Here is a 14,542-nt window from a genome sequence, read left to right on the forward strand (position 1 = left end):
CTCCAAGGATAGAGAACTATGAACATCGTTTTCTTGTTTTGACTCCTTTTTTCTCATGGGCAGCTCTAGTGTTCCACCAAAAATCCCCCAGCATTTTGTAAAGAATGTCTCTGCTTCGGGCAAAGGGAGGACTGGTACCAGAACCCAAGAGATGTGCCTATGAGTTTGCAATCAGGAAATCTGGGGAGGGAGACATTTCCCAGAGTTTTAAAATAGCTCCATTGTTTCGTTAAGCCACAGTGTATATCTGAGGACCGAAAGAAAAGAAAAGAGAGGAAAAAAAAAAAAACCCAAATTGAAATAAAATGAAACAAATTAACATATAATCATCTAAATTAGAAATGCAACTGTTGAAAGTTTCAATATCCAGATAGGCAAATTGTTCGAATCATAGTCAGGTTAGGGCATTTTCTCAAGTGAGTACAAGAGACAATAAAGATATCTAGGAAGGGAATAATTTGATAATTGATAAACATGAAGTAGGGAATGAGAAGGTAGCAGAGGTCCCAGGAAGACATTTAATAATACATCATTAAACTAAAACATATAATTCCATTCATAAAATAATTTTAAAAATTGTTCTATTTCAGCAAATGCCAGCAGAACCAATAATTAATGTGTGTGTTCTAGTTAAAAAACAAAAACAACAACAACAACAAAAAAAACCAACAGCAAAAGAATCGGCAACATGTCTGGCACCATAGTTAGGAAGAATTAATGGCACATTAATTATGAATGATAACTCCCCCAAATCCTCCTGGCCCTCACTGCCACGGCTTTGCTTCAGAGATGAGTCATTTTTCAACTGTGAAAACTTCCTCTTAGAGAAAGAACTTTGATTAGTTTTCTACCTCCTCTTGCAAGATATGATTTTACTTCAACAAGATTAATCTCTAACTCATCTATGAAAAAGTTAATCAATTTGTATAGAACTGAAGAAAGGTACTTCCCCATCTTTTTAAAATGTTTGTTAAAAATTGATAAGATTCAGGAATAGAAATAGAGTTGGCAACTTTTCTTAGGAAAGCTCCTTTTTTGGTCATTCTGTCCTCCAAATGCTTTTTATGTACTAAATGAAAAATCTATTTTTAAAAACTCCCCCACAATAAAGACCTAGTTCTGCCTGACTCGCGGCAGACTGAAATGCAGTGATGAAAAAGTCCAGAACTGAGCAAAGTAAGGGTGGTCTGAGGTGGCTCCAGGACCAAGGTTGGCCCATGACGGTCCCTCCCCTGGGGACAGAGGAGCTGGAACTTTGCAAAAAGATCTGTGTGCTCCTCTACTCACTGCTCTCCTTTTAAGATCACTTGACAATCACATAGAATTAACTGCCTCCTTTCTGGGGAAGGTTTCTGTTTCTAATCAAGCCATTTTTACCATTCACTCTCCCTCTCTATGCACATCCCTTTTTGGCCCTTTTTCTGAGATGGCAGAGAACTAATGATGATGATCCGTCTCTTCTTCTAAAAACCCTGAATGAAAAAGTGCAGTAAGTGAGGCTATGACTGTAAGATGGGATGTTATTCCAAAAGTGCTTGCAAAGACATAGGTGAAAAGCAAACAAAGGGTCCAAAACCTGAGATCAAACATGTTTAAAATACATGAAAAGGCAAAGAAAATGGATGGGAAGGAACTGTCCATCAACAATAATGGTGATTACTCCTCAGCGCAGGAATGTGGAAGTCTAAGTGTGTGTCCTTGTGTTTAGTTTTCACAACACTGCAACCTGGATTCTGCAACCTCTTAAACTGGAAAAATATGCGTGTGATGTGAGAATTAAAGCAGATGCCTTTTTTAATACTGCTGGCCATGATTCTCGAGGGGAGCGGAGGGAGGTAGAAAGGGACCATGTACGTGTCCTGTGACAGGATACTTTACTGAGATATTTATTTGTGGTATTCCTTCCCCTGGAGAGGATGCAAAGTATAAAGAAGAAGAAATCCTTGCAGACAGAGTCTGGCTCCTGGGACTCAGAGGGCCTACTGTGGGGAGTTTTGATTTCAGGAGTGGGAGCGGAAGTCCGGAGGCAGCCATGGAGGTGAATCTCTCCCCAGGTCCTTCCCTGAGGACTGAAGAGCCTGTGAGCCCAGTTGCTACAGGGAATGGAAGGGGTGGAACTGTCCAAGCCTAGAAGAGGACCTGGGTGTTCCTGAGGTGGGGAGAAGGCAGAAGTGCCTGGTTGTGTGTCTGACTTGTGAGTGGCCAGGACCTGTGTCTCCTCCTTTCCAATGCAGGGCTCCAGGAGGTACAAGATGGCAGGCCCTGGGGGATAAAGGGGAGCAGGACAGAATTAAGAACAAGAGTCATGCTTGCTTGGCCAGTATCAGCTACAGATGTTTATGCCCACCACAGGCATCCAGGAATACCACACCCCAGCTTAGAACACGCCTCATCATCCCACGTAGGGTTTGACTGTAAATAACTCAGATGAGCCGGAAGCAACTATGGGTTTCCACATCACCGGAGCAGATCAGAAAGGCTATACCAAGCAGCTCTAGAATGGCAGAGACTGTGCTGATGACTGCATGAATATTCACTTACCTCTGGACTCATCAAGTTGTATACATTAAATATGTACAGCTTTTTCTAGGTCAACTATACCTCAATAAAGTGATTTTTAAAAAGAAACCACCTAGAGAATAAAAAACAAAACAAAACAAAAAAACAAAACAAACCAACATATACCCTCGGTTATGACATAGCAGCCAACATTAACTCACTCACCGCAACCCAGCATACCAGGGAAGTGTCTCTTTCAGTAAATCATCAACAAATATCATTTCAGTATTTTAGCAAAAGCTCATCTTTCCTCAGAACCTGATTTAAAACATGAAACCAGAAACCAAGCACGGAATGGTAACCAGAGAGTTTGCTAATGGAAGGAATCGTTGGCACCCTTTAATTACAATCGAATTGCTTCTGGTTGTGGAAACACAGCAGTGCTCATCAAAGGCAGGGCAGGACGATTCTAATAGTTATTAATGACACACGGGAGACGCAGCCAGACTTCGGCAGCTGACTCTGGTCAACTTGACTAATAGCAAAGCCAAAAGGGAAAAGGTCTCCTTGACTTAAAATGTCAATGAAAACACCACATACAACCCTGGAGTTGCAGAGATTTGAAAGCAAAAGCAGGTAATCTCACTGGTTGCCTCTCAACTAGTAGTCCACCAGGCCTTCAAGGGAACCTTCCTGTTCATCAATTAGCCCCCTCAGTTACACAAATATGCTCCATCAGTGAAGACTACCCTTTTTGAATATCCACGTAGAACACACTTTTGCAGAGTGGTAGATGGAATCAGTTATTCTCCAACAATAAACAACTCTACATACCTCAAATTTCCCAGCATTTCCTGTGAAATATCATCACTCCTTTTGGAGCTTTAATTACTAAATGTATATTCAGGTGGTAATTACCATATTGCATTGGAATATCAAGTGTCTCACATTCAATGTGCAGAACACTTAACAAAGTCGAAGCTACAATGCAGAAGCTTTGTGTCACACGTTAAGAAAGCTCCCAGTGTTGGGGTTAGTTATATGGAGGAGTCATCTGTTATCACACAGCCCCTGGTCCTCTCTACAGAACGTGTAGCTATAGAACAGATGGGGGGGAAAGCCTGAATTAGGAATCCGGCAGCACAGGGAGAACAGGGAGACCTTGTGGTTTTAGAATCACTGTTACACAGCTCCCTGTTGCCACTCTGACCCATACCCCACTCAAATGCCCACAAGTACCACTTGGCAGGGACCTCGTCCATTTTCCTGGTTGCAGAAGTGCCATGCTTGTGTGGTGACAGCATTTCAATCATAAGAGGTCAGAGCTTAGAAAGGATCTGCGGCTTCTCAATACTTGGCTTAAAGACAGCTTAGCAGAAAACATCTGAATAGGGACTAACGAACAATTCCAAATTCTCTAGGTGAAGCATGTGATGACATGACAACAAAAGAAATAAGCCTTTTAGGCAGGTAGTTTTAAACAAAGAGACCATACCAAGCCAGGTAAGACATTTTATACTCAAGTCACTGGCCAACTGGCTTATGCTCTAATCTCTTGTTTGAACTGTGGTCTGGTATGAAGAGTAAGCTGCCATGAAGGCCTCTTTCATTGAGAACCAAACAGATAAACAGGGTTACACCCATGATGAAATGTAATACAGTGTAGAAACCTGCTCATAGACTTCATTGTTTATACGGATCTCCAGATGGACGGTGTATGGAGATGTAGATTCACAGTGTCACACTATTGGACAAACTGATTCCTTCCGCTGAAACTTGAATTTATTTTGCTCATCACAGACAACAGTTGCAAAAGCAAAGATAAAGGTGACGATGGCAACGAACAAATGAACACAAGCAGACTGTCTCCCACAGTAGAATCAAAGTTAATCGGCTATCACACTGCAAAATCTAGATCGTTCTAACGTGACAAAATTCATAGCGTACCACACACCATTGCTTCCACACTGTCATTCTGCGTAGCTAGCTCTCAGTTACTTTAAAATTGGGTGTTCCTCTTAGGACTTTGAGCAGAAGCTTCTGGTTCTTAGTCTAAAAGCACAGAACGTTTTCGGCAATATAAACCATGCCTATGTTGTAATGAATCTCAACAAATGAGCTCAGTCAGATCCTAACTTTTTTCTCTACCCAGTCTCCTCCAAGTATCACAAGTTATCAGTAACAACCTGAAAAAAGCACAAAGAAATTAAAATTCATTAGTTAGCAGGGAACCAAATTCTGCTTGGTTATTTTCATGTAAATAGGTGCCACTTTCTAAAAAGTGCTATCAAGTCAGCAAGAGTTTTTTTTGTTTTTGTTTTTTTAAGAGTGAATTGTTCACAGGAAGAAGTAATTAACAGACAAGAAAGAGATATATTTCAAACAGAATGCTATTCTATCATCAAATGCTGGCTTCCGTTTATTTCCTCTATACATTAAGTATGATCATTCATGGCTAACCTGTGAGTCCCTAAACAGAGTTAGACCAGGAGGGCAAAAAGCGGGTTGTTTTTTTTTTTAAATTCTAAGATGAAATAGTCATTGTAAATAATGCTGAATTGAGGTTTATCTTGTTTAATGTGCAAATAATGGCACATAACGTCTAATACTTTGAGGTACAATACTGGACATGAAAGAAAGAGCAATAAATCTGAGCTACCCTATGTTTATAGGTTTCTAATTGCCACACATATGTATATTTCTTTGTACTTAATAAAATACATAAAATAAGACACACCACTTTCCTTTGCTGGAGTTCAGAATTCTGTTATTCTCCATAAAGCCTCTCATATTTGCACAAACATCTATGGTACACCATTTCAGACCCTGACATATATGATGTGACCCTTCACTTCAAATGGAATTTAGAAGTAGCCTTACTCTAAAATGCCTCCTCGCAGCTCTCCTACAGGAGACTGTCAACTCCATGCGGGCAAGCACAAATCTTACTCTTCCTGTGCCCCTACTGACCTGGCACAAAGTCATCCTGGCCTAAACCTCACCGGATACATGAACCTAAGAATAAGCTAATAAAAATGAGAAAAGCAAAGTTCTACTGAAAATGGGACAGGGGAACGTGTGCTCATAATAAACCGTGGCCTCTTCCTTTTTTAAAATGGTCAAAGTTACCATTTTAGTTTCTCCTCCAATCTTCATTAGAAAGCAATGATTGGGGTCGGGGGGGCGGGGGGTGGGCAGGATCTGCTGAGAATCATACAAGGTCAGACCATGCCTGGTCTCCAAGGGTCGATCTAAAAGGGATTACATGTACCACAGAAGAACTGATGGGACAGATTCATGTAACCACGAACGTTCTAAAAGAACCTTAGGCTAAGGGGTTAAAGTAGCAACTGAGCAAGAGTTTCTGGAAAGGGGACAGATGGCTTTTGACAAATAAGCACACCTTCAACGCAAGTGACAGAAGTAGGTCACGATGAGTAAGTGAATTTTCCACTGACTCATTTCCACACGTATCATGGGCAGCAAAGGATACCAGTGATCTAATGCTCCGCCAGTAAGAGCTATACAAATTCATTCTCAAATGAAAGAAGCTACAATTAAAGTTGACGTGGCATGGAGAACCACCATCCTAATCCATAAACAGTCCCACGGGCAGTAGGGTCAAGAGGCCTGTCGACAGATACGCACTTAACAAAAATCTCTGTGTATTCAGAAAATCTGGTAAGAGTTTAGGGGCATGAGAATAAGGTGATTCCTCCTCTTTCTCCAGCTAACAGATCGATGCAATCCGGTTTAATGGGGCTGCACTAATTAACATATATTCGACAAATTTCACTAAGTCTGAAACGCAGCTTTTCAGTTTTCAGCTTTGAATGCCAACAACCTCTATTTTAGGTCTGGCAGGGGAAAAAAAAAAACCGGGTAAATTATTTTTTAAATACAAATTCATTTATTTTAGTGCAAATGGAGCATACCACTGTAAATGTCAAATAGTCACCATCCATTATGGTAATAGGGTCTGGCCAATCTTACCAACTTATTCAAAGTTCACTGCATGAATGATCAGAGCTCTCAGTCCCTAGACAGAAGTTAAAATATGTCCTTATTAAAAAATTCTAAGGCAATAAATCAGGTTAAAAAGGTGGCAAGAGATGACCCCCCTATGCCACCTACTCCGGGAAATACCCAGTGCTTTCTGCTCTGGGAGACAGGCTGAGCTGATCATTCCTGTCTGGGGAGAGCACACCAGGATGGGGTTGTACTATGAAGACCGATGGCCTCCATTCTCCCGGAACTTACATTCAAATCAGTCTGTTGAAATGCATGTGTTTTACTCTAGTGGGCGATTATCCACAGATAAAAGTAAATGCTTTCCCTCACACAGGAAAAACTACCGTCCCCAATGGGAAAGATTCCACCCAACGGACATGGGTTTTGTTTTTTCCAGGAGAGTTAATGAGTATGGTGTTCTCATCCATATTTGAAAAAAAGTAGCCCAATATTTTCAGCCAGTTCTGAAGCACCAGTTGCAACTACAGGAAAAATAATTTTCATTTTAAATATTGACTGGCATGGGACTGACATTCCTAACCTTGGCCTTTTTAGCACAAAGCTTTACTGATCCAAGATACCAAATAAAAATAGAGCGATTGAGACACCCAAGGCTCTATAAAATGAAACACTGTAAGGAAGTGACAGGAGCACTAAAGACAGGAAAGTGCTGAGGCAAAGAAAATTTACAAAACATTAGGTGCCCCAAATATATAAAGCTCATGTGCTTTTAATGTTTCAAACTAAAGCCACTTGAAACTCCAATAGAATGGAGAGGTTTAAAACCACAGTCTCATTACTATATACGAAACAGGTCTTCTTCCAAATATCACCTCTAGGATTTTAATGATTTACCTCAGAAGTGCTGTGGAATGATGGTTGACAGAAATGAAGAGCTATTCTTTTTTTCCCCTGATCTAAGATATCACTCAGACGATCTATTTCTGCCACTGGGGTTATGGGGACCTCTCCAAGAACCAAACTGATGAATATGTCATTTTATAACAGCTATCCAATAACCATCCGATGGTCAACTCTGAGCTTTCACTCAGTACTAACCTGGTTCAGGCCAAAGTTTACAAGGACAACAACCTTAAACCATCAAACAATGCCCGAGACCATAAAAGAAATGAGATAGGGAATAGAGGTATCGTATCATGGAATTACTAAATTAGTTATAGAGATTTTATATCATATTGCCCTGAAAAATTATTTGTTTAATGAAGACCTATAAAAATGTGAAAGAGTGGGCTCTAGGATGGCTCAGTAGATAAGCGTCTGCCTTCAGCTCAGTCATGATCCCGGAGCCCCAGGATCAGGACAGAGCCCTCACTGGGCTCCCTGCTTAGTGGGGAGTCTGCTTCTCCCTCTGCCCCTTGCCCCGCTCTCGTGCTTGCTCTGTCTCTCTCAAATAAATAAAAACAATCTTTAAAAAAAATGCAGGAAAGTGATATTTATCCACAGGTATATGAAACATTTAGGTAATAAAAAATATGTAATTAATTGGGAATCTGGATTTACAATTCTCTACACGTTCTTAAATCTATGTACCATTTCACATTTAATTGTGAGATCATAGTGAATTTCAACTCGTAACAGGTCTACATTTTTTAATTTAAACAAATTTCATTACATGAAATTCTGCAGTATATAAATGAGTGAAGTTTGACATGTATAAAAATGTCTAAGCCGGGGCGCCTGGGTGACTCAGTCGTTGGGCGTCTGCCTTCAGCTTGGGTCACGATCCTGGGGTCCTGGGATCGAGCCCCGTATCGGACTCCTTCCTCAGCGGGAGGCCTGCTTCTCCCTCTCCCATTTCCCCTGCTTGTGTTCCCTCTCTCACTGTCTTTCTCTCTGAGAAATAAATAAAATAAATAAAATCTTTAAAAAAAGCTTTAAAAAATGTCTAAGTCTCTAATTCAGATTAACATTGTATAGACCCATACCTAGCACAAAGTCATTTCAATGATGTGATTAACATCAAATTATAAATTCAGCAAGAATGAACTTCTGTTTCACTTTTTCCTACCCTTTTCCCATATAAGCAAACATGCTTCCTTTCTTTTTTTTTTTTTTTAAAGATTTTATTTATTTATTTGACAGAGATCACAAGCAGGCAGAGAGAGAGAGGAAGGGAAGCAAGCTCCCCGCTGAGCAGAGAGCCCGACGCGGGGCTCGATCCCAGGACCCTGGGATCATGACCTGAGCCGAAAGCAGAGGCTTTAACCCACTGAGCCACCCAGGCGCCCCCATGCTTCCTTTCTAAAACCACCATTCTGTCCACCATAATTTTCCTCTTTGTGGACCCAGAAATCATGCTGCCAAGAGAAGACTTCTAAATAGAAAATACTTTCTGTTCAAGAGAAAGAAGGCAAAAAAGCAAAACATCAAAACCCGACAGTCAAAAACCACTATGACTGTGCTACAGAACTTTGCAAGTCCAGTTTCTTACTCACGTTCTATCATCTCTTCCTGTCCTGATTTCTTTTTCCTTAGAGACAGAAAATACATAGATGGTAAGGTTCCTCCCTATATTTTTAACTACAAGGAAAGCAGTGCAGTACCACAAAAGTTTAGCAGCTGCAGGATTCTATGCCCAATGATGGTTAAATCCTCATTACCTCCAAGTAAAAGAAAGTACCCAAATTTATCCAAGTAAAAGAAAACACACATACCTATGGAAAAGGTTAGGTATATGGTTCACTACTTAATTCGTGTGCAAATCCTCTCCTTCCTCACCTCCATTTCACTTGGGAACACAGAGGGCACGAAAGACTAGATTCTGTCCCCGGGTCTAGGCAGCCCTAAACACTAAAGACTCCTGGAACAGTAATATTTGACAGTCATCAACTTTGATGCTCTTCATTCATTGTTATGTGGATAACCCTCTATCCTCAGCCTGGAACTCTTTCCTATGTTCCAGACCCTTGCATCCAAGAGTTAGCTGTACACCTCTACTTGAGTATGTAAAGGAGCTCACCAAAATTATCACCTTGCCTCAACCTGTCCTGCTTCCTGTGCTCCAGTCTCATCCTTCCTCATCTGAACCATCCAACTGGTCTACCAGTCCTGCAGATTCCATCTCCTTTCATGCTCACGGACACTAAATCCGTGACCATCTTATCACCAGCATCTCTGGCTTCGAAGCCCAGCCTCTTCCTTGCCCCATTCCAATTCCTCCTCCACTGTCAGGAATCTTCCCAATGGGCAAATGGGATCTTATCACTCACTGCCCTAGGCAAAACCCTTCATCTACCTCTCCTGCCAACAGAGTTAATTCCAGGCCTCGAGCACTCTAACACAACCTCTTCGAGTCTCACTCCAAGGGCTCTGTGCTTGGAATATTCTCCTCCACCATATACTGGCACCTCTCTCAGTCACCAACCCGGTTTATCTCCCTGATAACCCACTGCTATGTGGCCCTGGGATGCTCTCAAAACCATTTCTATTCCCTCGTGACCCTCCACACCATGGCTAAGAGAGGCAACCAAAGACACACGACCGCACACAACACTGCAAGTTCCTGTGAATCTTTGCATCTATCCTCGCCCCCCCCCATACCCCCAGAACCACCCTTACCACAATTCTCACGAAACTGCAAGCTTTCAAAAGGGCAGGAACCATCTATCTCCTTTACCTCTCCCTCCCCAGCACAATGCCGGACATAAGGAAGGTGTTCGGCTAATATTTACTGAATTCACAAATAAACAGGTGCACAGGGTGGAGGGCAGACCGCACACAACTGCAATCCCAAGCCGCATCCCCCAAATGACATCGCCCGTGCTTTAGGCAGATCTTCTTAAACTCAGAGGCGGCTGTAACAACAGGTCCTCCGCTAAGGGGTGGCTTCCAGGAAGAAAGGATGTTGTCTCTCCGAAGTGCTTAAAACAGATGAGCCTAACACACTGATGTGCACCAGGGAACGCATATAGGATATGCGATATGGCCAGAGTCGACTTTGCTTCCGCGGCACAGTTTGGACTCGGAAGAGAATAAAACACTTATTCATGAGCTACTGGTCAAGACAGAGAGATTTTACTTTGTGTTTGTAATAACTATATATTCTGATGAGTTCTGTGCTACAAATAAATGTGAATGGTGGTCAAGCCATCTATCTTAGTACAACATTAAAGTAAAAAATTGCTGTCTTCTACGCTAATTATCTGAATTGTATCATTAAATATGCAGATAATAAATATCCTTATACATCTTCAAGTAATAACTCTGATAATTTACAATAATTACATAAACATTCCTTCCTGATGAATATAACTTTTAATAGTTGTATGTAAAAACAACAAAATAGAACATATTATAGTTATTCTACCTTCCATATTTAACGTGATATATTTGGACTTTCTCACAAATAAAGGTAACTGGTGAAATTAAACCTGATTTTTTTTTTTTTTTAACCACAGTGAGCTTCATTTTCATTTGCCTTCTGCATTAAAATATAAGGGGAAGCCCAAAGGTAAGGAGGGAGGGAGTCTTTGCCATCCACATCTAGGTCAGTTCCACGTGTCACTAAAAAATGATGGATTGTTTTTTTCATCTTTTCAGAAGAGAATTCTGGGGTCTCAAGTATTATAGGAGGGAAAAATGTGCCTAAGGGGCTATGATTTACAATGATTCTGTTTCATGCTGATTAGCATAAACGACCATGATAGAAAATTGCATGCAAACCCTAGAAGAGTCAATAAAAGATATTGATCCACAGCAGCAACTAAGGGAGGAGAAACTGCTTATAGCCTAGGTTTCAAGCTTCCTATCTAATTTGGTAGAGATCTTTTAACCTGAGAATGATTCTATGTTTACAAAGCATTCTTATGGATGCATGAATTACCTTTCACAAGCAGATGGATAAATCACATCTCAACACTTTGCTTTACTCATAGGTCTTTTAGGCTAAAAGTTTGTATCCAGATTAACATGGATGCATTTATAAGGCAACTGCAAAGCCAAAAAGAATCCCATTAGAGGCTAATATCATGAGATGATGTTTTAACAGTCAAATGGCATGACATTTAAGAGCAATCGTATTTCTCTCTCTCCCCGCCCCCAAGTTTTCCTCCCCCAAATGCCCAGGTGAAGTAGGTAGGCAGGCAATGAGAAGCAATGGCTTCCATTCATTCTCTGAAAGGATTAGGATAAATTCTGCTTGCCACTCCTCTTATTTAGAACATATTCAGACCTTCGTCATTAAACAGAAACTCTAGGGACAAAAGACGGCTTTAAGATTAGCAAACAAGAAGGGCTTTATCAATTTTATTCTTTAACTTCTTTTTATTTCAATGATCTTATTTTCCAGCTGGGCAATGTAATTCAAGGCTGGGAAGCAGGCAGGGGCAGCACGTGATTTCTGCACATTCATGGCCGTAGTTAATTAGGGGAGTGCATGTGGTTATGACAAAGAGGTGATGATGGCAAGACACCGAGGGAAACATGCTCCTCCACCATAAGGACACAGCTTACTAGACAAGAAGAAGGGGACACAGCCACATTCCCACAAGGGCTGGCCTTTGGGTCCTTCCAAAGGCAATGGTCAGGGTGACAAGTGCCTCAACCACTGTCATGTTCCTATTGTTTGTTTTAATATACTCCTGGGCTTTACTAGCTATAGGCACAGTAAAATAAGTAATGAAAATCCAGCACATTTTTCATTTCTTACTTCTCAGCCAGGTAAATCATATTTACATATATATACATATATATATATCTGTGTGTGTATAATGGAATATACAATACAGAACATGCATAAATTCTCTTTAGGACATCTGCTGAACCATCCAGCTCACTAAAATCCTCAATTTCCACACAGGGAATTTTTTTTTTTTTAAAGATTTTATTTATTTATTTAACAGAGAGAGAGATCACAAGTAGTCAGAGAGGCAGGCAGAGAGACAAGGGGAAGCGGGCTCCCCGCTGCGCAGAGAGACCGATGCGGGGCTCGATCCCAGGACCCTGAGACCATGACTTGAGCTAGGCAGAGGCTTTAACCCACTGAGCCACCAAGGTGTCCCACACAGGGAATTTTTAATTGAACACTAGCTTTGCTCTATTCAGCTTAGCCCCCCACAAACTTCATAATACCATCTACAAGGTGGCTTTTAGGTGATTCTATGTGTTCATTAATACCATACTTGTACCAAAAGGCAGATACTGCTATTTATCGCTGATAATTTATGAGGCAGTCAAACATTAGATGAGGGAGAGCAAAAAAATCAAACTCAAAAAAAGCTGTGGGTACCCAATGTCATAGCACAGAGACTCAATCTTATTTCACACACAAATCAGATGAAATGAAGACGGAAATGTCTAGTATATTAGACAAAAAGTTTCAAACCTTGATAAAAGCACGCCTTGGAATGTGTCTTAATAGCGATTTGCATTTAGTAATATTTCATATTTGAACATTAAATGTGCTGAAGAGGAAAAAGTAAATAAAAAATATCCAAATGCTTTCTTAGAATAATGATAACAATATAGAACAAGTTCAAAGCAATTAAAAAAAAAACAACAGGAGTGCTTTGTCCCTGTAATGTAACTTTTATCCTATACCTTGCCCCTTCTGCCCACCTTCCTCCATTTTCCAAGTCCCACAGCAGGAATGTTTATTCTTTTAGAAGCTTTTCATCCTTAAGCATATGCAATGTTCATTCCAGACTTAAATGCGGTGATGTTGTACCCTCCCTTCCATTTCTTTTGCTAGGGAAAATGTGGAACGCCAAGACTGCCAATCTAGCAATAACACACCATGTAACAGGAGAGTCACAAACTTGGAAGGAATCGCAAGTAGACATAAAAGCTACTTGGCATTATATATCAAGATTCATAAACATATGCACATCACTTTGGCCTAGAAATCTCTATTCTGGGAATTTATCCTAAGGAAATAGTTCCAAAAAACAGAAAAGGCTATATGCATGAATGTGCTCACTGTGGAGTGCTTTCATTCAATAAACCTTGATCAACTGTCTATTACGTGCCAGGTACCATGCTGGCAAAAAGTCTCTGCCTTAAGACATTCAACATCAGCTGGGAATTCAGATAAGTATACAGAAAATTATAACACGTTGGGATAAATGCTAACAGGCCTGTACAGAAGCACTAGAAACACTGAAATGCATTGGAAAGAAGAGCAAAGAGAGTCAAGAAGGACTTTGCAAAATTGGGGGTAATGCTGTTACCACCTCTTCACAGTATTTTCTTTTTTTTTTAGAGACACAGATCATGTTAAAGTACTGAAAAAAAATTTTATTACTCTGAAAAAACATTCCTCAGTACTTTTAAAATAAAAAAACAACAAGCACCCATCATTGCCCTTAACAGCTTTCTGAAAGCCCCGCCATCTTTCTCTCCACCATGTGTGGGAGCTGGCGTGCGCCCATCCATCACCAAGTTCTCACTGGGTACATTCGATCAGTATGTTCCCTGTCTTAGTCTTCTAGTAGACACCAAGGCGTCCCTAATCAAAACTGCTGAGAACTCCCAGTTCACTTTGCTTAAAATACGAAACAAAATAAACAAACAAAAAAAAATCTAATCACTCCTTTGAGAACTTCCTCTTTGAAACGGCCCAATCATTCAAGTCACAAAACTCCTGCTCTGCTAAGGAGGTCCTTTGCTAAACACGGTATTTGTAATTTGTAGCAATTTGTTAACATCTTCAGGAATGAAAAGAATTTCAGTTTGGGGGAAGGTTTTGAAGAAGTATAGATCAGACACACCTAGTAAGAGAGTGAGAAATGACCTAAACCAAACTGGGACACGTTGCTATCTACTTAGAATGACGGTATTTACACTTGGATTAGAGCAAATTCTATTCCTGCAACCTGCACACCGCCCAGTTCAAGTCCAGACATGCTATATATCAGGGTGTGGGAGTTGTGGAGAGACCTCCTCAACGTGTTCTGTCCTGTGTCATGGCTCAAAGCTTTGGCCATATTCCAGAGGTGGATAGGGGCTTTGGAAGGAACGTTAGAGAAGGCCACACCAGAACTATCTTTCAAGAGGGCCTCCAGAGAAAGCCTGA

The 14,542-nt window shown here is 40.7% G+C and overlaps 1 protein-coding gene across 2 annotated transcripts in view; it reads right to left on the reverse strand.

The window, feature by feature from the left end:
* The window catches only part of MAST4 (microtubule associated serine/threonine kinase family member 4), a 170,003-nt gene that overhangs the window by 137,174 nt on the left and 18,287 nt on the right, over positions 1 to 14,542 (reverse strand). The window lies entirely within an intron of this gene.

The sequence above is a fragment of the Martes martes genome (assembly GCF_963455335.1).
Source record: "Martes martes genome assembly, chromosome: 5".
NCBI classification, from domain to species: Eukaryota; Metazoa; Chordata; class Mammalia; order Carnivora; family Mustelidae; genus Martes; species Martes martes.